The sequence below is a fragment of the Neoarius graeffei genome, chromosome 1 (assembly GCF_027579695.1).
Source record: "Neoarius graeffei isolate fNeoGra1 chromosome 1, fNeoGra1.pri, whole genome shotgun sequence".
NCBI lineage: Eukaryota > Metazoa > Chordata > Actinopteri > Siluriformes > Ariidae > Neoarius > Neoarius graeffei.
In genome coordinates this window covers 61,187,400-61,214,648 of record NC_083569.1, presented here as the reverse complement: position 1 = coordinate 61,214,648, position 27,249 = coordinate 61,187,400, and the positions used below count along the sequence as shown (strand labels likewise).

The following is a 27,249-nucleotide window of genomic DNA, read 5'->3' as shown; positions in this document are numbered from 1 at the left end:
TGCAAGAATAAGTGAACGAAGCAGTCTCAGGGTGTTGCCTTGATCCTGTGTTATTCAGGAAATACAAAATACTTCATGGTCGCATATTTGTGCAGTAGTGCAACTGACAGACACTGCAACTGTCTCTGTTCTCTCTTCAAGCATAACTCAACTCTTTCTGAGACCAATAAACTACTGACTATAATGTCCTGCTGGTCATTTTGTGTCTGCTTTTGTGTGTGTGTTTAAAGTGGCATAAGCCATAAATAACAATAGAAATCCAGTGATTTGTTTTGTGAAAAAGACTTGAATATTACCCAGCTGTTTCACATCTGAGAGAAAAAATCTGACACGGGGTAAAGCAGTTCAGAGTGCACTGTGGAGTCAGAAGAACTTGCACTTTAAAGCTCAGTTCCCAGCGGTCACTTTTATGAGACCTCGTACCCTGAGCCTGTCCTCTGCTGAGCCATTTGCTTGAGTGTGGAATGTAATGCAGGAGAGCAGATCTCTGTTACCTTTAGTTTATGTCAACAGCAAACAGAGCTGAACTCCTACATGAACATGTTAGAATGTAAATCATACCATGGCTTGATGATACAGCTTCATGCTGCTTCATAGAGAGAAGCTTTCATTCCAAAATTGTAGCTTTCTAGCAAAATATCTGTTAACCGCAATTCCCACGGGTTGTGGGATCTCTGGACTATGATGGGATTTTAAAAATCCATTCCAGACATGGAAAGTCAGGGGATGTAATTTTTTTTCCCCCCAACAAGTCATGGAATATCCGGGAATTCTGTTTGCAGCATGTTTAAATTTTAGTTGCTGCTTATCAAAATGTAATATTTTCCATGCAGCATTATTCTTTATCAGGTTATTTCACTGTGTTTAAGCAGTAAAAACTTTACGTTTTGTCCTGAAAATGTCCGTAAACTAGTAAATCTCATCTCATCTCATTATCTCTAGCCGCTTTATCCTGTTCTACAGGGTCGCAGGCAAGCTGGAGCCTATCCCAGCTGACTACGGGCGAAAGGCGGGGTACACCCTGGACAAGTCGCCAGGTCATCACAGGGCTGACACATAGACACAGACAACCATTCACACTCACATTCACACCTACGGTCAATTTAGAGTCACCAGTTAACCTAACCTGCATGTCTTTGGACTGTGGGGGAAACCGGAGCACCCGGAGGAAACCCACGCGGACAACATGCAAACTCCACACAGAAAGGCCCTCGCCGGCCACGGGGCTCGAACCCGGACCTTCTTGCTGTGAGGCGACAGTGCTAACCACTACACCACCGTGCCGCCTAATATTAAAACTGAGAACATTAAATAATACTACTGTACAGTTGAATTGTACTGGATGACATGCTGGTGTAGTGGTTAGCACTGTAACCTCACAGCAAGAAGGTTCTGGGTTCAAACCTTATGGCCGACGGGGGCCTTTCTGTGTGGAGTTTGTATGTTCTCCCCGTGTCTGTGTGGGTTTCCTCTGGGTGCTCCGGTTTCCCCCACAGTCCAAAGACATGCAGGTTAGGTAAAATACCCAGCCACTGAGGGTTGCTCAAGCTCGTGCATACATAAGACAGGGTCCCAAGTTATGTTAGGTTAATATGGGGTGTCCTTGAGCGAGGCACCTAACTCCCAACTGCTTCCCAGGCTCTGTTAGCATGGCTGCCCACTGCTCTGGGTATGTGTGTGCGCTCATTGCTCATGTGTGTGTTCACTGCTTCAGATGGGTTAAATGCAGAGAGGAAATTTCACAAGTCTGTGATGAATAAAGTTGTTTAAAAACAAAGCTTGGATAAATTTGGGAGGGGTGCATCAGGAAGGGCATTCGGTATAAAAACCTATGCCAAATCAAATATGCGGATCATAAATTGATTAGGACGATCTGCTGTGGTGACCCCTAACGGGAACAGCTGAAAGAAGAATAAAATATCTGAAGATTACATTAACGACACTTAGAACCTTTATTGGTCACATGCACACTTCAAGCACAGTGAAATTCATCCTCTGCATTTAACCCATCTGAAGCAGTGAACAGACGCACACACTCGGAGCAGTGGGCAGCCACACCAGAGCGCCCGGGGAGCAGTCAGGGGTCAGGTACCTTGCTCAAGGGCACCTCAGCCCAAGGCCGCCCCACGTCAACCTAACTTAGCAGATGCTCTTATCCAGAGAGACATACAATGTCACGGGAGCAATTGGGGGTTAGGTGCCTTGCTCAAGGGCACTTCAGCCATTCCTGCTGGTTCAGGGAATTGAACCAGTGACCTTTTGGTCCCAGAGCTGCTTCTTTCGCTAATGACTAGCACTGCTCCTGTTGGCCTTATGGCTGAAAAACTGAAAGATCTGCTGTGATAGTATTCATAAAATGGTTCCTAAATAACATTGTGCAACAGATAAAGTTTCTGCAAGTCTGATATGTTTTCGGATGCCAAATCAGATTCACTGGAACCATCCATTATCTGTAGCTGCTTATCCTGTTCTACAGGGTCACAGGTAAGCTGGAGCCTATCCCAGCTGACTATGGGTGAGAGGCAGAGTACACCCTGGACAAGTCGCCAGGTCATCACAGGGCTGACACAGAGACAAACAACCATTCATACCTACAGTCAATTTAGAGCCACCAATTAGCCTAACCTGCATGTCTTTGGACTGTGGGGGAAACCAGAGCACCCGGAGGAAACCCACACAGACAACATGCAAACTCCATACAGAAAGGTCCTCGCTGGCCGCTGGGCTCAAACCCAGGACCTTCTTGCTATGAGGCTAACCACTACACCACCATGCCACCCCTCACTGGAAACAAAATGCTTGAAATTAGTCTCATCTCATTATCTCTAGCTGCTTTATCCTGTTCTACAGGGTCTCAGGCAAGCTGGAGCCTATCCCAGCTGACTACGGGCGAAAAGCGGGGTACACACTGGACAAGTTGCCAGGTCATCACAGGGCTGACACAGAGACACAGACGACCATTCACACTCACATTCAGACCTACGGTCAATTTAGAGCCACCAGTTAACCTAACCTGCATGTCTTTGGACTGTGGGGGAAACCAGAGCACCCGGAGGATACCCACACAGACAACATACAAACTCCATATGGAAAGGTCCTCGCCGGCCGCTGGGTTCAAACCCAGGACCTTTTTGCTATGAGGCTAACCACTACACCACCTCACTGGAACCAAAATGCTTGAAATTAGTCATTTCAGTGTATCAGTGTGTGTTGGGTGTATCAGTGACGACAGAAAGGAGGAGCCTGGTGAGGGACTTTGCTGTGTGGTGCAACAGGAATCATCTGCAGCTCAACACCTCGAAGACCAAGGAGGTGGTCATTGACTTTGGGAGGTCCAGACCAAGGACGACCAGTTCTGATCGAGGGAGTCGAAGTGGAGGCTGTGGATTCCTACAAGTACCTCGGGCTGTGGCTGGACAGCAAGCTGGACTGGACTTGCAACACCAAACACTAATACAGGAAGGGATACTTCCTTAGGAGGCTGTGGACCTTTAACATCTGCAGGAAACTCCTGTGGATGTTCTATCAGTCTGTGGTCACCAGTGTCCTGTTTTACACCGTGGTGTGCTGGGGGGGGGGGCAGCACATCCAAGAAAGACACATCCAGGCTGGACAAACTGATCAGGCGGGCCGGCTCTGTGGTCGGCATGAAGCTGGACTCTCTGGTGACGGTGGTAGAGAAGAGGTCTATGGACAAACTATTGAACATCATGGACGATGCCAGTCACCCTCTGCACACCGTCATCAGCAACCAGAGGAGCCTGTTCAGTGACAGAATGCTCCTTCCCAAGTGCAGGACGAACAAACTCAAAAACTCCTTTGTCCCTCACGCCATCAGACTGTACAACTCCTCTCTGGGGGGGAGGAGGCAATACAGGACAACGTGCAATATAATGTGCACTATCTCTCCTACCGCCACCCCCCCTCCCCACCTTTTTTTTTCCTTCCCCTTCCCTCCCCCCTCTTCCCCATATCTTATTCTTTTTATATATTTGTATATGTAAATAATTTATTTTAATTTATCTAGAAGTTTTCTCTATTTCTTTTCTCTGTTTATCTGTAATGATGCTGCTGGAATCTTAATTTCCCTGAAGGAGCCCTCCCAAGGGGATCAATAAAGTTTTATCTAATCTAATCTCATCTCGTTATCTCTAGCCGCTTTATCCTGTTCTACAGGGTCGCAGGCAAGCTGGAGCCTATCCCAGCTGACTGGCGGGGTACACCCTGGACAAGTCGCCAGGTCATCACAGGGCTGACACATAGACACAGACAACCATTCACACCTACGGTCAATTTAGAGTCACCAGTTAACCTAACCTGCATGTCTTTGGACTGTGGGGGAAACCGGAGCACCCGGAGGAAACCCACGGGGACAACATGCAAACTCCGCACAGAAAGGCCCTCGCCGGCCACGGGGCTCGAACCCGGACCTTCTTGCTGTGAGGCGACAGCGCTAACCACTACACCACCGTGCCACCCCTAATCTAATGTTAATTTGGCTGGGGGGGAATCAGGTTGTGTGAACTGAGGAGAACACATCCATCCACTGTGCTCACAAAAGTCCTGGATATAAACCACATCCAAACTTAATTATGCTCTTCAGGAAGTCACAATGTCTTACTGTTTGAACTTTGAGCTGTTAGTGTAATAATAATAATAATAATTAAAAAAAAAGAAATTTAATTTGCAACAGGGGGATTCAGATTCATTCCTGTCAAACATTTCATTCTCACTTAGACCTTCATCCTCAAGCACCAGTAAACTGTGGTTCTGAAACTGACTTCCCTCCACACTGACACTTATTTATAGTCCGACCAAAAATACAACTCCTTTAAATCGTCGGAGTGGCCGACTTGACAAGCAGCCAATCAGAGCGCTGAGCGCGGTCACATGACTCGGGCAGAGCGCTTCCTGCGGCGGTGCTAAACAGACTGGCCATTTCACCATCGGACAATTACACTTCATCGGGTGAGTACACGCGCTAGCGAGCGGTAACTGGCGGCCGGTTCACGGCGTGTTCTTTCTCCGAGCTTTGCTTTTATGTTCTTGAGTTTGGGGTCCTGATTAAATTGGCCACTTGAGAGCAGTGTTTCAGATAGGCCCGAGCTATTTCCTGGTAACAGTACCGTGCCTACGCGTTTCTTTTCCTCTACCTGCATTCTGACAAATCCCGCCTCCTCGTTCATCTTGACTCGCGCTTCGTGTTGAGATGATTGGACAATGAACGAGCAGCCAATTACAGTGCAGGAGGCGGGACAGGACTAGCCAATCCAAGCTCAGAAGGCTGGGTTTTTTGGAATGCGGATGGGAAAAACAACCCTGTGCCTCCTCAAGCTAAATAGTAGTGGTGGTGGTGGTAGTGTTTTCATGTCTTCACTCGGATTCTTCTCAAAGTGTGTTGACAGAACAGGGAGAAGTTGGAAAAGTTGTTTTTACACGTGTCTAGACTTTGTTGTCACGTTCATATATCCGGGTTAGATGGGAGGGAGGGAGGGATGGATGGGGGGTAGGTAATGTTTTATTTGGACCCTGACTATAATTTTCCATCGCAACCAAGTTGTGTGTTGAGAGGTTCTTCATGTGAGTTTGTGCCTCAGTGAGAGCTGCGAGTCAGGGCCAAGCAGGGAAAGTTTTTAATTTGTGGAAGTTTGGTTCTTTTTCCTGACTCATGAGACGGTGTGTAACCGCAGTGAGTTTCCCTGAGCGCAGCTGCCATGCTGTTTTATTACTAGTTTGTCCGGAGCAACAAGTTTGAGTCTAATTCTCTTCTCTGATCTCTACCAACCCAGCTTTCTCTCCTGACCTACAGATCAGTGCAGAGCCGAGCTTATCCTTAGTACAAAATAAACAAGACACTTTTTTTTATTTTAACCACCAGGAGCTATCTTTTTTTAATGTGAGGTTTTACACATTCCATTTAATAGTGTATGAACTGTGTACAGAGGTGGACAAAGTCCCCAACTTCATTACTTACACTACCGTTCAAAAGTTTGGGGTCGCCCAGACAATTTTGTGTTTTCCATGAAAAGTCACACTTTTATTTCCCACCATAAGTTGTAAAATGACTAGAAAATATAGTCAAGACATTTTTCTGGCCATTTTGAGCATTTAATCGACCCCACAAATGTGATGCTCCAGAAACTCGGGCCCTGTCCACACGGCAACGGGTTCAGGTGAATCCGATACAATTGTTTGTTTTGGCCTGGTGTCCACACGGCACCCCAAAACGCAATCTTTTGAGAACGGGTCCCAGAGTGGAAAGATCTGGCAACGTTGCCGTTGCGAAGTCGTCTGGATGAGTAGAACGGATTTGTTTACGATGACGTCACAACCACATGACTGTGAGTGCTTCACGCCGGGTAGAAGTGTAACGAACTCGTTGCGAGTTGTCAACAAATCCCAGGGTTTTTTCTAGAAAAATTTAGTATGAGGGCGCTCACCATGGCGAGGGAGCGAAGCGGTGGGGGATGGTGCCGGTTCACCCCCCCCGCCCCTGCCGTGCAAAGCCTTTGAAAAATGCTCCAATAGAGATCTTGCAGTCACGTGACCGGAAAGTACACAACCGCCATCTTGTCGGTCAAAAACACAGCTGAATACTGCTGCACTCGTGTACAGAATGGATCAATTTCAACCGACGGACTACACGGCTCATTTTTCTAATGAACAGATAACTAGATATATGTCTAAAATAAACAATCTACAGATTTGTGACCCTTATGGCTTTCCGGACGGAGTTTTCACGACCGGATTTTGAACTGCCAGCGGAATACCCGGACGTGTATGATTACCTCATCAACTTTCCCTCGCTGTTCAGTGGTGAAGCACTGCGTGCTTATAAATCTCTGCACAGTTATCTTTACAGAAATTCAGGATTTGTCAGCGACTCAGATGTGGCATCTTGTAAACAAGAATCCTCATTGGATGGGTAAGTCACTTAAGTATTAAGTATAGCACTGACCAGCCGATTATAGAATAGAATAAGGTAATTCAAAATCGTCCGTCTTGTTTACATGGATCTGGCGTTGGAGAGGTAGAAGCTTGACAGTGGAGATTTGAGTGGTTGTTTTCTGAGCTTAGTCAACAGGCTGCTCTGCAGCCTCGCTTTTGCTTCCGCTCCCGGCGCCGCCTCCTTCGCTTTGCTTCCGATAACAATCCACGGAGACCCCGCTGGTCTCGCTATCTTGTCCGGAATGTTTTTTTTTTTTTCTCGTTCGGAATGTTGTGCATGCGATGGAAATCGCTACAAACCGTCATTTTCTGCTGGAAACCAATGTCCAGTAAGTCCATACGGTTGTAGTGGATATTGAAGTCTGGTACAGACGAACAACACACAAAAATACACACACAAAACATAAAAAACGTGCACAGGTAGGGAGAGCTTGCAGCCGCAGCCGTTGTAGTAGAATTGTATATAGTAGGGTTTTCCAGAAGAAAAGGTAGAAGTAAAAGCAGAAGTAGAACCAGAAGTAGAAGTAGAAGGCGGAATATGGCGTTTGACCGACAAGATGGCGTCTGTCACAATCTGGATCAGCTGTGACGTCACATGCAAGTGCTCCATGGGACATTCTGAGGCTATCTGAGAGGGAAATTGTAACAAATTGTCTGTCAACATTGAAAAAGAAAAAAGTAATCATCTTCTGCCCCGGACAGTCTTTGGCTTTCTTCCGCTTCGTGCCGTGGGATGACATCTTTAAATGCCCAAGTGTCAACAAAAACAACTCGCGAACTACTACTGTCAAAAGCTCCCGTGCCAGTGGGTGAAAGGTCATTCAGTCTCGAGAAATCTTGCTCTACAAGTCAGCTGACCTTGTATGTAACCCATGTCAAATCTCGCGAGAGCAGCCGCGACAAGTAAACAACTAAACAACATGGCGCCTCAGTCTGGAAAACGCCAATTCGGATTGTTTTTGCACCGTCTGGCGGTGTATCTACTATGATTGGAATATTTTTGGAGCAATTATAACATATCTGATGATCAGACACATTGTCACGTAGTGTTGCTGGGATGTTTTCACGGAGTCGGTAAGGGGGCGCACGCCGAGAGTAAGAGGGTGCAGCGCCCCTGTTCCCCCGTTTAGACGAAAGCCTGAAATCCTATAACTTGGTTCATGAAACGCACTTACAAAATATTTTCACTGTGAATATTTGTGTAATGGTGCGAAGTGAGAGAGAGAGAATAGCCCTTAGGGCAGAGTCAATCCCGTCAGCAAAAATAGTGAAAAAAAGGAGCGATCTCGCCTCTTCAGATGTTGGTTTAAGTCCTACAATACATTCCTCAAAAAGGGCGTAGAAGAACAAATTAATCCATCAACGTGTAGCATTCAATTTATTCCGGACCATTAAAGACACCGCCTTCCGCGTAGAATCATACGTCATCCTCGTCGCCATATTGGATAGGTCAAAGCGGAGAATAAAGATGCCTCATTCATGTGCTGCGTTTAACTGTACCAACAGGTTTACCGTCCAAACGAGATTACATGGGATTACCTTTCACAGGTGAGACTGGAAAAATACTTTTCATTGTATTTGGTCATTGTAACATAATTTTACGAACAGATTTTTCTGACTTTGTGGCTAATATGAAGTCTCACGCATAATAGTTTATGCGCATGCGTCCTTACTACTTCTATTGTTCTGGTGTCTCCGAAGGGACCGTCTTACAGCGCCCCTAGAGGTGTGGCATGTGTGTTGCATCGTTTTCAGCAAGCGTTGCATTGCCATATGTACCTGATATTTTACTGATCCGTTGCCCATGTGGACGTGATATTTTTTTAAATAACATCTCGTTGCCGTTGTCGTGTGGATGTAGCATCAATCTGCTCAAAGGAAGGTCAGTTTTATAGCTTCTCTAAAGAGCTCAACTGTTTTCAGCGGTGCTAACATGATTGTACAAGGGTTTTCTAATCATCCATTAGCCTTCTGAGGCAATGAACAAACACATTGTACCATTAGAACACTGGAGTGAGAGTTGCTGGAAATGGGCCTCTATACACCTATGGAGATATTGCACCAAAAACCAGACATTTGCAGCTAGAATAGTCATTTACCACATTAGCAATGTATAGAGTGGATTTCTGATTAGTTTAAAGTGATCTTCATTGAAAAGAACAGTGCTTTTCTTTCAAAAATAAGGACATTTCAAAGTGACCCCAAACTTTTGAACGGTAGTGTAAGTCAAAGTACAGATCCCACTGGTCAAATGTTACTCCGATACAAGTGAAAGTTGTCCAGTCAAATTTTTACTTAAGTTAAAGTACTTGCGTTTAAAAATACTTAAGTATTAAAAGTACGTTTTTTTTCTGTCAATGCATTGTTGTATTATTGCCACAACGCTTACAAAAACTAATGCCGCTACCAAAGACAGAAATGTGAATTCACGAAATGAACGCATGCTGTGCCATCATGGTGGTTTAACATTAAGCTAGCGAGTCAGTGAAACTCCACCTGACATGCTAGCAAACTCTTTTCAAACTCAAAATCATACTGGGTACCTAACGCTACTAGAAAAGAAACATTTCTACATTCTGTTTATTTGGCAAGATTATGCTAAAACGTATATTTCTGAAAGGACTTCAGATAAGTTAACGCTAGTCATCTTAGCGTAACTCCGTTTTTATATGCTGTGCCCAAGCTAGAAAGAAAGAAAGCACAACTTTGTGAAATTCCTCTCTGCATTTAACCCATCTGAAGCAGTGAACACACGCGCACACACCCAGAGCAGTGGGCAGCCACACTACAGCGCCCGGAGAGCAGTCAGAGGTCAGGTACCTTGCTCAAGGTCACCTCCTCAGCACGAGGCCGCCCCACATGAAACTAACTGCATGTCTTTGGGTTGTGGGGGAAACCTCACGCAGACACAGGGAGAACACGCAAACTCCACACAGAAAGGCCCTCACCGGCCGCTGGGTTCGAACCCGGAACCTTCTTGCTGTGAGGCAACCATGCTAACCGCTACACCACCGTATTTTAAAAATACTTAAGTATTAAAAGTGCGGGCGGCACGGTGGTGTAGTGGTTAGCGCTGTCGCCTCACAGCAAGAAGGTCCTGGGTTCGAGCCCCGTGGCCGGCGAGGGCCTTTCTGTGTGGAGTTTGCATGTTCTCCCCGTGTCCGCGTGGGTTTCCTCCGGGTGCTCCGGTTTCCCCCACAGTCCAAAGACATGCAGGTTAGGTTAACTGGTGACTCTAAATTGACCGTAGGTGTGAATGTGAGTGTGAATGGTTGTCTGTGTCTATGTGTCAGCCCTGTGATGACCTGGCGACTTGTCCAGGGTGTACCCCGCCTTTCGCCCGTAGTCAGCTGGGATAGGCTCCAGCTTGCCTGCGACCCTGTAGAAGGATAAAGCGGCTAGAGATAATGAGATGAGATGAGATTAAAAGTACGTTTTTTTCTGTCAATGCATTGTTGTATTATTGCCACAACGCTTACAAAACCTAACGCCGCTACCAGCGCTCGAAACTAACGGTGTCCCGATGTCCCGGGGACCATAAAAAATGTCATCGGGACACAAAATTATCATATCTGGGACAATCCCGGGACAATGGAAAAAAATAGATCTAGAAAAAAAAGTTCTACATTAATATTATTTACAAAGCCGTAACACATACGTAGACATTCACCTAATTTGTCAATTTTAATTTTAAAACGTTAACAGCGAAAAATACATAGTAGCTACACTTTCGATGCACCTGCATCCGTAGGCTACAGAGCAGCGCATTCTGTTCTAGAATCTTCGGCCGGAGTCCGCATTATATGGACTTGGAATGGAATTGCTACCGCACACGCTGCGCTGACTCTTGCCAGAACAAAAATGCTGAAGTGGTTGAAGCGGACCGACCGCGGTGAAGAAACTGAAAGCCCAGACATAACGTCTCCGGGACCTTCAGGATCCAAAGTGTCATCGCCTGGTCTGCAGGCAACGCTAGCAACTGAATGAACTGAATGAACACTGTTAGACACGTTATAAAATACAACAGGAATGATGTGGATGATATTGACGGAAGATACCGTTCAACAGAATAAGTGAGTTTTCTTGGTGTCTTTCTAGTTCAGAAAGTTTAGTCAGTCAGCAGCACAACTCGGCTCGGACCTGCCACTATGCTGATGTTGCTAACATTTGCACCCGGCAGCGAAAGTTCATAAAATGGATAACGGAAAGTTCATAAAATGGATAACGGAAAGTTCATAAAAATGGATAACGGAAAGTTCATAAAAATGGATAACGGAAAGTTCATAAAATGGATAACGGAAAGTTCATAAAATGGATAACGGAAAGTTCATAAAAATGGATAACGGAAAGTTCATAAAATTGATAACGGAAAGTTCATAAAATGGATAACGGTAATGGATAACGGAAAGTTCATAAAAATGGATAACGGTAATGGTGAAAATTATAAGTTGGCCTTATAAGTGCCAACAGATATTCAAGGTATAAGTAGATGAAACGAACATAAAAGGGGTCTTATTTTCAACTAAAGTGTACTGCAGATGTAGGGAGTTGAAACATTTTCTGAATGAGCTAGTTGGCCCCTTTAAATAAACGGGTATCTATTCATACAGTGAGATCGCCAAGGTTTAATAAACTGAAAATGCAATAACTGTAATTTTGAAGTAGATGATGTATAGGACATGTGTCGCTTGTGTCTTGTGAGCAGGGCCGGAGTGGGCCCTGTTTTCAGTCTGGGAGTTTAATTCACATTCAGGCCACTTTGAAATGGAGGAGGAATTTGAGTACATTAAAAAAGATAAAACAAATAACTGTTCTTTCACAGTGCTTTTTATTTGGTTTAAATTCAGGTAGTGACAATGTATGTTGTTCGTCGTTCTCTGCATTACTTTAGGGTTAATAAAACTTCCATTACGCGGTAGTTTAATGACCACAAACGTAATGCAGAGACCGACAAACGATTTCATCTAGTATGAGACGGGGCTCCACTTAAAATTGGATGGTGTGTGGCCGCGTGTCTAATCCGCATATACATTTATCTGTGTCACCAACATGTCCCAAAGTTCCTTAGTGAAAATATTTGAAAACACATCCAAAGGACATGCATCTTCAGAAATCGGCATCTTCGGCCCGGGTGTGGGAATGAACTTTTACGTCGGGGGCGAAATCCAGCTGACTGCCACTCCAAATAGCAAAGCAGCGAGTATGGCTGATTGTTTCGCGTTATTTAAGACGAATTACACAACACATTTTTAGTCACATAGTCTTAAAATAACGAAAGCACCCATCTCGCGTGCATTTGAACCAATGCTTGTGCATTACATGCCGCATACGCCTCGAAAATAATGGCAAATCAACAATGCTGGGTACTCAGCAACCGGCAGATAAAGCGTGAGGGCGCATTAGGCAACTCAAAAATGGTTAAATGAAATGTAGGCTAAAGCAAGTGTTCGATTCTGCTTAGAATATTGGCATACGCATACACCTCTTCTAAGTTATAGATTTAACAACAATTATTTAACATCAAATATGACTTCTAGGCCTATGTGTTCATAACCACAATGTGCGCACGCCTGTGGAAATGCACGGTGTGACAGCGAGATGAAATAGGCTGGATGAGGAAATAACGCGCAACAGCACATTTGGGACCTGTTCATCTAAAATTGTTAATAACTGGGATCTAAAGCAATGTCCGGTTCTTCTTAGAATTAAGACATACACCACATCTATACCGTGTAAATTGCGAGATTTCACATGACAGCAAAAAGCTGAATTGACATTGCAAACTATCGACACATTATAGGCCTAGCATAGACTGATAAAATCGACAAACAGGGTTATCATACTCCATATCCTTCGTAACCTACCAGCTGGTCTTGAGAACATATCTGTCAATTTGGCACATTTTGCTGCCACCTCCTTCCTTTTTTTAAGCTCCGCCCTTTCGCTTCCACCTGGCCTCTTTCTGCCCTCCATCACTGACGCGCGCTGTTTCGCGCCAATGTTGTTTAAGTTCCCTGCAATACAGAGGAGGAGTCTTGGACCAAACCAACTGCAATAGAGGGGAGGGGAGAATTTCCTTATTTGGTAGCGCCTATTTAATCTGCTGCGATGCTGTCGGCGTCTGGGCTGCCATGTGAAAATGCAGAGTGCAGTTGAATTGATGATTAATGCAAGAATAAGATCAGTGACCAAAATTAGTGAAAATTATTTTCCCCATGCTCCAAGCAGGCCACCATTGATGGTTTGGGCCGGGGATGGTCCCGGATAAATATAGGGCCACCCCGGCATTGCTTGTGACTTATTGTAAAAATGATATAAAGGGTTCAAAATCACATAGTTACAAATATAATAGTAACTTCATATGATAATATTAACCACTGGTTATTTCAGAGAAGAAAAAAATGGGGACACTATTGCTTCCATTCGGGACAATACAACACAGAATTCGGGACCACTGGGGGACACAAAGAAAAAAAGTTAATTTCGAGCCCTGGCCGCTACCAAAGACAGAAATGTGAATTCACGAAATGAACGCATGCTGTGCCATCATGGTGGTTTAACGTTAAGCTAGCGAGTCAGTGAAACCCCACCTGACATGCTAGCAAACTCTTTTCAAACTCAAAATCATATTGGGTACCTAACGCTACTAGAAACGAAATATTTCTACATTGTTTATTTGGCAAGATTATGCTAAAACATATTTCTGAAAGGACTTCAGATAAGTTAACGCTATTCATCTTGGTGTAACTCCGTTTTTACATCCTGTGCCCAAGCTAGAAAGAAAGAAAGCACAACTTTATTCATCACACGCTTGTGAAATTCCTCTCTGCATTTAACCCATCTGAAGCAGTGAATGCACACACACACACCCAGAGCAGTGGGCAGCCATGCTAACAGCGCCCAGGGAGCAGTTGGGAGTTAGGTGCCTCGCTCAAGGGCACCTCAGCCCAAAGCCGTCCCATATTAACCTAACCGCATGTCTTTGGACTGTGGGGGAAACCGGAGCACCCGGAGGAAACCCACGCAGACACGGGGAGAACATGCAAACTCCGCACAGAAAGGCCCTCACCGGCTGCTGGGCTCAAACCTGGGCAGAACCTTCTTGCTGTGAGGCGACCGTGCTAACCACTACACCACCGTGCCGCTATGTGTTATTGTTAGCCGTGGACAAGGCTACGGCAACTTGGCAGGTAAGAAAAGTCATTTGAAAGTCATTTGACAAACCAGACTGCATAGCTACCTTTGCAACGTTATCGCTAGCTCTAAAAGCACAGACAACTTCATTGCAAGCTTTCTCTTGGAATAAGACGTTTATATACCTCAATAGGCTTCCGCAGGTTGGACGGCGAGTTTTTTATAGGCTGTGATGTGGTTCGTTTTTGGCAGACATATTTAAAACGAAACGTATCTTTAATCCTTTCTGAAAACTGAAACGTGGGTTCCAGGTAAAGCCATGAGTGTGTTCCCCAGAAGACCCGCCTCCTTCCATTCTGCCGTCAACTGATCGTGTTAAATAATGCTGTGGAGAAATCGTTGATCTTGATTTTATACAGTCTATGGATGTGACGTGACCCTAGTGATTAGTGATAGTCTGTCTCAGTGTCACCTGCGAAAAAACTAATCACGTTTTAGAAAAGAAAGCTGCTTCATAGTAACGAGTAATGAGGAACTTGATAGAAAAGTACAATATTTGTCTTTCAAATGTAGTGAAGTTAGTCATAAGTTTCCAAAAAATAACAAAGTACAGATACTCAAAGTGTACTTAAATACAGTACTCAAGTAAATGTACTGTACTGGACAGCCACATGGGACACTTTTAGTGTGAAGAAAATTCCAGAAACTGGAATTCAACAGGCAGGGTGGAGCAGTTGGAGAAGGATTTCGGGAGTCGTTTGTGATAGGAAAGTCCCAGCAAAAGTGAAAGGTAAGATGTATAAGACAGTAGTGAGACCAGCTGTGATGTCTGGATTGGAGACCGAACCCTTAACGAAGAGACAGGAGGCAAAGTTGGAGGTGGCGATGTTGAGGTTGGACAGGATAAGGAACGAGCAGATCAGAGGGACAGCACATGGGGAGAGCTTGGGAATGAAGCTAAGAGAGATGAGACTGAGATGGTATGGGCACATCCTGAGAAGAGATGCAGAGCATGTGGGAAGGAGAATGTTGAGGATGGAGCTGCCAGGCACACGAAAACGAGGAAGGCCAAAGAGGAGATTCATGTCCTCTTTCACCACATCCATGTAAGTGGCAGGTGTGGTAGAGAAGGATGTGGAAGACAGGGAGCAATGGAGACGAAAGATCCGCTGTGGCGACCCCTAATCGGGAGCAGCCAAAAGATGATGATGAGGATTCAGTTTAATTCAGCTGTTTAAAATATTAGCTCTGTTTTTGTCAAAATCATGTTTATTGGCCAAGTATTTTGACACACACAAGGAATTTGGTTACAGCAGTTTATTTGTCTCGCAATACAGAAGACAAAAAAAAAAAAAAGTGTGAATATATGTTATGCATATGCAGGCTTGTAGTACTCAAGTCCAGCTCGTGCCCTAATTTTAAGGACTCGTGACTTGACTTGACTTGACTTGGACTTGAGCGCCGAGGACTTGGACTCATACATTAACTGCATTCGGACTTGAATTTTTTCTTTATTTTTTGTAACGTGCCATAATTTGGCATAAGATAAATATCTACATAATTTTTTATATGAATTTCGTGCAAGTGTGTCGCACCTGTGCGCCTTGGTACGTGCATCAGATAGACTCTCAGGCGCTGTAAACTAGGGCTGGGTATCACCAGATACCTCACGATATGATACTATGGCGATATTTTGCCCACGATAACGATATTATCACGGTACAGCGATTCTGCGATAATCGATATATTGCAAGAAATTTCAACCACATCACAATATCTGTGTCACTGAAGAAAATCAGAATTTATTGACCACTGTAAAATTACATTTCACATACATAACTACACACTCTTGCCAGACATATATTTGTCTCTATTCCACTGCTGGCAAAACCAAGAGTTGTTTCACTACAACATACAGAAAATTCCCATTTCTGTGCTAGTATTATCAACTTTTCTGTAAGCATGGACACATCAGTGCTGCTTAACAAGCAGAATCAAATTGTTTTATGAAAACTTAAAACTTGCACTGCAGACTGCACATACATTTCAGTGTTAACACTAATATCAATTTGTTCTTTGTAAACTTGAGAACATATACCTGAGAACATTTAACTTGTGCTTATTTTGCAGGAACAACACACTGTCTGAAACACATTGAAAAGTGCAGTGGGCATCTTAATTGGAGCATCTTAATTTAATTGGAGCGAAACAGGTTTTGCAAAGTGCATTCTCTTTGTCCGGCTCACTGTTTTTTTTTTTTTCTCCTTTCCTTTGGAATCCAAAGTGCCTCCAAACATCTGCCTTAAAGTTCGGCGGCGTCTCTAGGTTTATGTTAACAGCCATGCTTGCCTGTTTTTTTTTCCTCACTGCAACCGCCGGGGAAAAAAGAGAAGACGAAGAGTGCCTTGCAGTGAGGTAGCGGCACAGCGACACCTCTCGGAGCGGAGGTGCAGAAGTCGTACTGGATTTACAACCCGTCTGAAACATGATTTTATTATTTGAAAAAATATCGATATTCAAATTTTGAGTATCGATATTGAATCGGAAGACAAAGTATCGCGATATATCGCCGTATCGATATTTTTGCACACCCCTACTGTAAATGGTTTCACATAAAGGCAGCAACAGCTACCGTCAAATGGTGCAGTTGGAGTCTTGTTCTTGGACTCGACTCTGACTTGACTCTGATCAATAGTGGACTCGACTCAGACTTGAACACTAGGGACTCGAGACTGGATTCGGATTTGAGGTTTAGTGACTCGACTACAACACTGTGCATATGTAATATAAGAAATGTACATGTACAATATACATAAATATGCAATTTACAATAACTTTTATTTATATTTTATATATATATATATATATATATATATATATATATATACACACACACACACACACACACACACAATACCTATATTATACACAATGTCAAATATCTGTATTATACAATATCTGTAATCTAAATATCTATATCCATAAACACTATAATATACAATATCTATATTATGCATAAACAAGATCTCTAATAATATATATCGATAATATCCAATATCTGTAATATACGGTATAGATAATTATGTATGCTATCAACAATATAAACAGTACACCGTGCACAGACAATATGCAGGATATTTACAGACGAGGCACAATATACTAAAGATGTACACGACAGTCAGTGTACACAGGAGCATGGTACAGGAGGTACAAGTGGTATGATAGTATAATGGCAAGGATGGATCAGGTCAGATATTTATGACGTTGATGGCATGGGGACGCCATAAATATCTGACCTGAACCATGTATGTATTTATTTATTTAGTGTGTTTACGCAAGAAAGAAATAAACATAAAGAGCATCTTTCTCGTTTTCTTCTGAAAAAAAAAAGAAGCACATCATGTGAATTGTGACATTTGAAACCCATTCGCTGAAGCATTAAGCTCAATTAGAGCTGGGGGTAATAGCTATAGCTACTGTAACAATAACAGGTGAAAGTAGTTATTGTGATGTTATTAAGAATGGTAATGATGCAGCTATGAGCCCTCGTGGTGCTCAGTGATATTAATCATGAAAAATCATGTACAGTACTGTGTGCAAAAAAAAAAAAAGTCTTAGGCACATGCAAAGATTACTGCAAAAATAATTACATTAAATGGTTTTACATTAGACATACTGTACAGGACACTTTTTAAAAAATGTAATATTATTAGCATATCACTTATCCTACACTCTACCCAGTGGAGAATGAGCGTTGAATACAGTTTACGATATTGTGTGGTTGGCAAGACAACACAATGTCACACATCGGAGCTGACGTGAATATTCTGTGAGAGAGTTTTTTGCTGCGTATGCGCAAAAGCATTTCTTTCTTCACCAGGAATGAGAGAAAGATGCATTGAACACCCAAAAGGCTAGCAAAACTTGATTAGATATTCTTCAGGCATATTTACAAGAGAAAAACGTACCAACGGACATCGAAAAACTAGAAGAGACTGTGTATGTATTATAATATTGGCTGGCTTTTTTTCGTCTTCGATTCATTCAGTATCATGCTAGCTGAATGGAATATATCTGATATACCACTCAACTAGGGATGTTAACCGATGACCGTTTGACCGGTGGTTGACCGAATCAACGTCAACCGGTTAATTTTTTTTTTTGGTTGTTGGTTAAAAAAAAAAAATCAATCGTTTTGAAGCTGCTGATTTTGGAGCGGAGGACTTGGAATTCCGTGTTGTAAACGCTTGGGGCGTGCCATGCGGTGTAAGGATGACAGCTGACAAATCAGAAACACCTATTCAGTCATGTCCCGCCCTCCCGCTGCTACTCGGTGAAAGAAAAGTGTAGACAGGCTTTTTAGCTTACAAATTACTATTCTGTTTATTTTTTTTTAAATTATTATTAGAAGGCACATGGAGTTTAGTCCTGCCTTGGCCAGTGCATTCTGAAAGTATGTTTCGGTCTGTAGCCAACAATGCATGTTATTGCAGATCACATCTCTCCACACAAACTAAAGGCGCAGATGCCGACTTTTTTTTTTGAATCGCGCAGATCCGTTTTTTTTTGGGGGGGGGCGGGGCATTGGAGTGTCTGATTGTAATTTCAAGGTGGATTCTGTATTAAAATTACTAAATAGGCGGGTGCCATTGCAGTCCATGAGGCGTGGGGGGTGTGGGAGGAGGGCAGTGGATCGGGGGGCTGCGCACATTAAATTTTGCGCGGCTTCGGCGCGGGCGTGCGCGGCTTTCTGATTTGCTGTTTTCTTCTCGTGCTTGTACTTCCTGTGCTTCGTGGACTGTGGCGGCATTTGCTTGTATGCAGAATTTGCTTTGATGAAGTTGTGGTCGGACGCTCCAACGCCCCCCCTTGAGAAAGGAAGGTCGGATCTGCGCGATTCAGCCGTGGAGAGGGCGGCATCCGCCAAAAGGCGCGCCGTTTACATCCCTGTAATAATTCCAATTCTAGAATTTTAAACTCATAGGTTAACCGGCTATTGAGGCTTGGTGGTCAGTCAAGTTTTTTTTTTTTTTTTTAGTTTTCGCCATCCCTACACTCAACGCCAGCTAATATTATTTAAGTATTTGAAGTAAGGCCATCCTTAAAAAAAAAAAAATCCGTTTCCTGTCCACCGGGTGAGCAAAAAAATTTTCAGTATGGAGGGAGGGATTTTTTTTTTTTTTAATACATGGATGGATAAGAAATCGCAATGCTGTGTTTGCTTTTTCTTTCAGTACTTTTTTATTACAAAAGCAGACACAGTTAATAAAATTACAGTTTAATCAACTGAAACTTGTACAAAAACTTTAAGTTAGCATTTTAAATGCTGACTGCAACATTTGCAAAACTTTTACAAAGGTACTTAAAATGTCCGACACGCGGACTTTTTGTAGTTCTAAATCGAGCGTTAGGCCTAGTTCGGATGAAATTACACTATTAAAATGATCACTGAATGATTTGTTTTTCTGAATCTTTACTATTTTGTTGTTCGCTAGAATACCATTTTGCGATTTCACACTTCAGCAAATGTTTGAAAACTCCGGATCGCCTTCCTTCATGGTGGCTGCCATTTTTTTGTGCCGCACGGCGCATGTGCAGAGCTGATTCAGTTCTATATTCTGCGCGGAATGCAGGGCTTTCCACAAGCGCCGGCCATACAGCCGACTACACAATTAAGTCCAGCCGGCTACTTTAATGACTATTATTTTTGTAGCCCACAGGCTCTAAATATTAATTTTTGATTTTAATAAAATTGAATGTTTATCTAACGGACTGACAATAATGTCAAACTGAACCGCACTCATTCAAGTTGTGATTTGCGCTGTTTGTACCGATAATAACCACAAATTCCCCGCCGACTTCGTTGATCAAGGGAGAGTAAGGTGGTGTTTACATTAGACCGTATCAGCGGATCATCAGATTAACGTTTTTAAAACGATTCGCATGCACACAGCAACGCCAATACACGGATACGCTAATCACATGACTAATTAGACGTCACGTCACATGATCCCAGTGCATATCGGGCATGCGCAAGTCACTCACCACTTGCAAGTGGAAGGATGGCAAGCGAACACCTTCTCCAGCAGATAAACACACCTGGCTGTGATGCTCATGTTCTCACTGAGTTTAAGCGCCTGAAGGAGGTAAATAAGTTGAAATGTGTAAATAAACCTCAGTGCGGCTCAGCGCTTCCTCCTGCGCTCCAAATCACTCCGCCCTGAACAGCGAGTGCCCTCTGGAGGGTGCGCACTCCGGCCCTGCGCAGCTCACAGAGCGCGCGAGCAGTGATTCGGGACTGAGCTGCTGTGTGTGTGTGTGTGATCCCAACGCCAGCGAATCAGGAAGGTGGATGTCACAGTGATGTTGTCCAATGACGACGTCAGCTAGAGCTCAGCACTGCGTTTCCGCGTTCCTCAATGTTTACACAGCACCGGATCAGATACGAACTGGGTTGAATACGTGGGCCCTGGCGGATTCAAGTTGTTCCGCCTGTGGAGTCGTTTCCCGGCGTTTTAATGTGCACGGACAGTGCATCCGCGACGAAAACGAGACGGATGTGGTCTAATGTAAACACCACCTAACTCATCCGCGGCCCCGACATGCGGTGTGTGCGCGCGCACTCGGCGGAGGCAGTAGTGTGTCGGGGAGGGAACAGAAGCAGAGATGACGCTTATTTTGTCTCCGGTAAACCAGTCTTCTCTTGTTCAATTACGTGCTGGCATCAAAAGACACCGTTGGTTGTAAATGAAGCCAAACCGAGTGGTTGGAGTGTATTTTCATACACAAATGGAGAAATGTTGGCTGAGTGTGTAATTGTGTAGCCGCCACTGCAGACCGTTGTTGTTGTTAATTCATAGCATGCTCAGCTGCGTGAATGTGTCATGCACCGAAAATAAGAGATTTACAAGCCAGGAACGCCTCATGATGCAATACGCAAGAAAAGAAAAGATTTACTGCCATTTTATTTGTATTTGAGTAAAGTGAATAAATAAATGGTCTGTGGAAAATACATTTAATCCTGGGAACTGCGTGCACAGGAGTTTTTGTGTTTACTCCCCCCCCCCGGCTGGCTACTTATTTGTCATGGCTGGCTAGTATGAGCCTTAGTGGAAAGCCCTGGGAATGCAGAAATGTCAAGTTCGATTTTAGATTTATGAACCCGAAAAACTGGCGTTAAAAAAATTTTTTTCAACCACACAAACGGCACTCACCCGGCCGGTGGACTGGAAACAGAACACTTTTTAATAATGGCCTAAGCACTGTAAATGAAACAGTCAGTATTTTATGTGATGAACTTTTGCTTTAGAAGCAGTAGTCTCCGGTTCAGTGTGTGCAGTTTTATAAGGAAATGAGCTGTGCTGAGTTTCCCAAAAGCATCGTAGCACAAAGATCATCTTTAAATGGTAGAGCAAGTAGCACAATGAACACTCTACTAGTTAAGATGTTCTTAGCGTTAAGAGGCTTTTGGAAAACCTGCTGCTGTACGTTTTACTGAATATCTTGCACAGATATATAGTGTATGTATATGTAAAATATATATTTTCCCCTGAAAGTGTCTCTTATGTAATCTGCTGCTTTCTTTACTGATGTACAGATATTTTTCTGTGACATTTTAATTTTGTGCTGAAGAACAAATGTTTGGAAATCTTAAATGTTCTAGTACTGCCTCGATAATTAAGTCATAAAAATATATAAAGTTTGTACTCCAAAAGTGTGCCGATAAGACTTTTGCACGGTATTTCTGAGTGTGATGCAGTATGTGATTGCGTGAACAAATCTCTCACTCGGGTACTGGGCGCAAACGCGTTTTATGTTAGTAACTGACTAGCCGACGTAACAGCCAGAGAAAGAATATAAACCCAACACTGTAATAAATTTTCTAACATTTCCATTTGGGGGCGGCACGGTGGTGTAGTGGTTAGCGCTGTCGCCTCACAGCAAGAAGGTCCGGGTTCGAGCCCCGTGGCCGGCGAGGGCCTTTCTGTGCGGAGTTTGCATGTTCTCCCCGTGTCCGCGTGGGTTTCCTCCGGGTGCTCCGGTTTCCCCCACAGTCCAAAGACATGCAGGTTAGGTTAACTGGTGGCTCTAAGGCCAAGTTTACATTAGACCGTATCTGTCTCGTTTTCTTCGCGGATGCACTGTCCGTTTACATTAAAACACCGGGAAACGGGAATCCGCCAGGGTCCACGTATTCAATCCAGATCGTGTCTGGTCCGGTGCTGTGTAAACATTGAGATACACGGATACGCTGTGCTGAGCTCTAGCTGGCGTCGTCATTGGACAACGTCACTGTGACATCCACCTTCCTGATTCGCTGGCGTTGGTCATGTGACGCGACTGCTGAAAAACGGTGCGGACTTCCGCCTTGTATCACCTTTCATTAAAGAGTATAAAAGTATGAAAATACTGCAAATACTGATGCAAATACTGCCCATTGTGTAGTTATGATTGTCTTTAGGCTTGCCATCCTTCCACTTGCAAGTGGTAAGTGACGCACATGCCCGACATGCACTGGGATCACACACACAGCGGCTCAGTCCCGAATCACTGCTCGTGCGCTTCACTCGCGCGCTCTGTGAGCTGCGCAGGGCCGGAGTGCGCACCCTCCAGAGGGCACTCGCTGTTCAGGGCGGAGTGATTTGGAGCGCAGGATGCCTGCGGAGCCGAGTGTATCGTTTTAAAAACGTTAATCTGATGATCCGCTGATACGGTCTAATGTAAACCCCACCTAAATTGAGCGTAGGTGTGAATGTGAGTGTGAATGGTTGTCTGTGTCTATGTGTCAGCCCTGTGATGACCTGGCGACTTGTCCAGGGTGTACCCCGCCTTTCGCCCGTAGTCAGCTGGGATAGGCTCCAGCTTGCCTGCAACCCTGTAGAACAGGATAAAGTGGCTAGAGATAATGAGATGAGATGAGATTTCCATTTGGTGTGTGCGTTTTTTAAAAGTACCCCGCTTCATGGCGTAACACGGTAACAAGCTACTGGATCTGAATCGCACCACCTGCTGCACCACACGTCGGCCGATACGCATTCAGGCTGACGGGAGAACGTTGTTTTCGAGGCAGATTAATCCGCACGCATGGACAACCTGAGCTTTTCCGAGTCAATATGAAGTGCAGCTCAAAGCTGCCGTATAACTCTCGTATTACACGCTACGCAGTGACGTTATGGTTAAGCGTATCAAGAAGAAATAAAGACGCCAGCCAGGCAGAATTTCTGTTTTGCTTGCAGTGCAAAGTGGGAATCTTGCAGCTCATAGTGAGGTGACTTGTTGACGTTTTCTGCAGGTTCAAACATGATGCGTGACATCAGACATGTTGTCGGGAGATGAGAAGTCTATGAATTCCTCCTGGGAATTCATAGACTTGTTCTTTCCCTTTTCTGAATTAACATATTTAACTAAAACCTTAGCCGGATGTATTATTATAATTATTGTTACATCACATTATTTGTCCACCCTGTGATCTAAACGTCTGTGCTTACCCAAACGCCTTTATGACAGTATCCTTCTTTTAGATCATATAATGTTGCATCGCTAGAGAACGTATGGCATCATGTTGCCATTTATATAAATAACTAGTACAAGACACTCTGTGTCTTCCCTCTAACTTCCCATTTCAATCTCGGAGTTAGGAGTTATGATTTATACGACCGATGTAGACGGTGTCCATAGTCATGGCGTCGTGTTATTACGTTGTACCCCGGTTTCCCTGCGTAGTACGAGAACACGGTGCAGCCCGCTGTTTGGTTTGGTGTCAAGTTTCTTTGCATTTGCTCTTAATTACAGACATTGTGAGCTAAATTTAGCACGAGTGGTGACTTCAGACTTTGTGTTTTAGGCGTAGGTGAAGAATGTAGACTCCAGTCAGAAAGCTGTGTTTAGTCGCTTCTGGTGGTTGTTTTTTGCTCCACTCAGGATTTGGTGTCCTGTTCACATTTCACTTCAGGACTTGGCTACAGAATGCTTTCCTGGAAATCTCACTGCTTTTGTTTTGTGTTGCTTTTCGAAACCAGGCACTTGTTGATGTGCTTGAACACTCTTTAAAGTGCATATCACGGGTAAATTCAGGAGCAAGATCAGTGTAATTTTCCTGTTTTATATTAAACTTTGGTCAAATATCTTTCACATTGTGTGCAATTCTTTACCTTGCGCAACACCAGAAAAGTTCAGTTGAAATCAAGCCATTTGAGGCGAATTGGTCCGCCTCTGAAAAAACTTGGCATTTGGATTTCCTGGCAAACATTGATTTTCGTGACGCCGCGTGCGGGACGCCTCCTTCTGAATCCTACGCCAGCGCTGGTTTGTTTATGAGAAAATGACCTGGTGATTTTCTGTAAATTTCAACGTTATCGTGTAATTATTAAAATTAGGGCTGTAACGATACACCCAACTCACGATTCGATTCGTATCGCGATTTTTGACCCACGATTCGATACGCCCACGATTTTTTTTAAAAATGTTTTTTTAAAGTAGTAAATTTGACTTATTAACATTTACTTACTTACTTGCATTAACTATTTAATAACAAATAATTCAGACCACTGCAGAGAATGAGTAATATGTATGCAAAAATGAACAAATGTATATCCAAAGATTGTTTTATTTCTCAAAATAATACTGTTGAGCCGGAAGCTCTGTTTTTTTTCGGTTCTGAAAAAGTCATTTTTCCAAATCGTGTAAATCCGTTAAGATTTTTTTTTTGGGGGGGGGGGTGGCTCTCTCACTGTCTCACTCTCATAGGGCCAATGATTTTCTGTGATCGCGGAAAACAGATGGAAATTACGGAATTTTTATGGTGAAACGTTGCTCGCGTGTCAAAATGTAACTGCCGCAGAAGGCTTCCGCCCAAGCAGACATGCCTTCAGTGTTGCCAGATATTGCTAATGGTTTCCACCCCAGAATATGTTCAAAACCAGCCAAAAAGCACCTAAACCTGCCCAATCTGGCAACACTGCATGCCTTTCCAGTCAAGTGATTGTGATTGGCTTGTGGCACACCTAGCCAGCCAATGAGCTGCTTGTTTACAGATTCGCTCCCCGCGTCGCAACCAGAATGGCGACCGCTTAAAAGAAACGAATGCTCTGCCAGTGGCGAGTGTGGACGTTGCGTGACTCGCAGAAGATTGTCGCAGGTCGGCGAAAAAACGACTTACTAATAGATATAAAAAAATAAAAGTAATTTAAGTAAGTTTAAAATGTAATTTAAATAAAAAGTAAAGTATTCATAAATTGAAGTTTGGAAGCGCCTCTGTTTTTGGGCTGAGGAGAAGTTTGAAAGGGTGTACCGCGATTCTGCCTTCTTGTATCGCGATACGGATCGTGGCTCTGCGTATCGCGATTTCGATACGCATATCGTTACAGCCCTAATTAAAACGGTTAACAGATGTATCGTAGGAGGGTGTAGCAACACCAATCTTGATGGGATTAGTACTCATCGTTTCCCAAAAGACCGGACAATGAGAGAGAAATGGGAGCACTTGGTGTACACAGGCTGTGCACTGAAACCGTGCAAAGCTCTCGCAGCTTGCTGGCGCTTCCGCAGGTGACGTCACGAATCTGGCTCCAGACTCCCTTGGGATTTTTCCAGATGCGTTTTGTTATTTTATTTTTTTTCTGCTGTAGACAGATGGCCTTGTGCAAAATTACCCTTCTGGATGAGTGTGTAAAGGGACATACTTTCATATAAAAAAAACCCCACGAAATTGGTCCAGAATGTGCACTTTAACCTTTATATGTACAGTGCATATAAAAAGTGTACACACAGAAAAACCTAGCATTTTCACGGGGTGTGTACACTTTCATATCCACTGTATTTATTTGGTCAACACGCTTTTAATCCAAAGCTGTTTACATTTCAGACAGGATGTAATGCAAGCAGCTGAGGTGTTGCTCAAGTGGGTATTGGTTCTCTGACATTCAGACTCTCTCTCTCAACTTTGACCAGAGAGCCATCGCAGCCACCAAAACACATTGCAGTGAAAACTGACAGAAGCACACCGTTTTTAAAAAGGGTTCTTTGGCTGGTTAATGGTTTTTGGATAGGGGTTATATTTACACTCTCAGAAACCAAGGAACTAAACCGTATTTGACCCGATACTGTCAAGGGGATACGTTTTGTACCTTTCGTCTGCGCTTGGAAAACTTTAAAACTAAAGTTAGGGGAAGTAATTTGTTTTAAGCATTCTTTTGTTATATTTCTTAAATTCTCTTTACATCCTGATAGCAATGAATAAATCAAATTCTCCGACAAAGAGGAAAAAAACTAGCCTAGTAAACTAGACCAAACTTTTGAACGGTAGTGTACATATCACCTTTGTTGTCAATGTGAGACTCATTTGACATTTCAGTTGAGACTGATGCGCCTGTTGTGCATCCCTGAATTAATTATTTTTTTGTGTGTGAAAATAAATTAACTTTAATGCATAAACAAAATACCCAATTACAGTAAGTGCAGATATTTTTTTTTACAATACACAACGTTAATTGGGTGAAACCACTCCAATCCATGCACGAGCTGGTGCGCGTGCCCGAGACTGGCACTATAAAGCCACTCCAGCCTCTGTAGTTCGGGTCCTTCGACCCAGGAACCCGGAAGTCCTGCAATAAACAACCACAGTGAAGCAACAGGAAAAGGCAGCTCTCGCCTACACGATCACAGATATGTAAAATAAAAGATCTGAACTTAACTGTGTGCGTGTGCGCGCGCACGCTGTTACACGATTACTGTAAGAGTGTATGGTCAGAAAAGACGATAGATAAGCGTAATCGTTGCACAATAACGCTACAAACAGCTGCAAAGTTATTTAGCTGCTGGCTAGCTGCAGCTTGTAGCTTCCAACTTTACTATGTGTCAGTATAGTGCACTGTGGTGCGGTGTAGTGTAGTGTACCGCAGGGCTAGACCTCAATCTGCAGAGCTCTGTGTCACAATCTGTATGCAGCCGGCCGGATGGTTTTCTACTGCAATCGTGTGGCCACTTCTGGTAGCCCCGTATGCATTCGTTTAAAAAAATATTTTTTTGCCTACGAGTGGGTCTAGCCTCGCACCATATCAACAAAACACCCCGGGCATCAAATCGTGCCCGCCAATCACAACGCAAGGTTTTTGTTTGGATTCTTTGGGCGGGCTTTTGCAGGAGTGACGACAAGGCTGCGCGACGCTG

The 27,249-nt window shown here is 43.7% G+C and overlaps 1 protein-coding gene across 2 annotated transcripts in view; it reads left to right on the top strand.

The window, feature by feature from the left end:
- The first annotated feature begins 4,877 nt into the window (after positions 1–4,877).
- mtm1 (myotubularin 1) overlaps positions 4,878–27,249 on the top strand; it is a 134,334-nt gene continuing 111,962 nt past the window's right edge. The window contains exon 1 of one of the 2 annotated variants that reach the window (XM_060935982.1): positions 4,878–4,968. The gene's annotated coding sequence lies outside the window, so the exon portion shown is untranslated. The remainder of the gene's footprint in view (positions 4,969–27,249) is intronic. The other variant, XM_060935990.1, reaches the window with a different exon arrangement.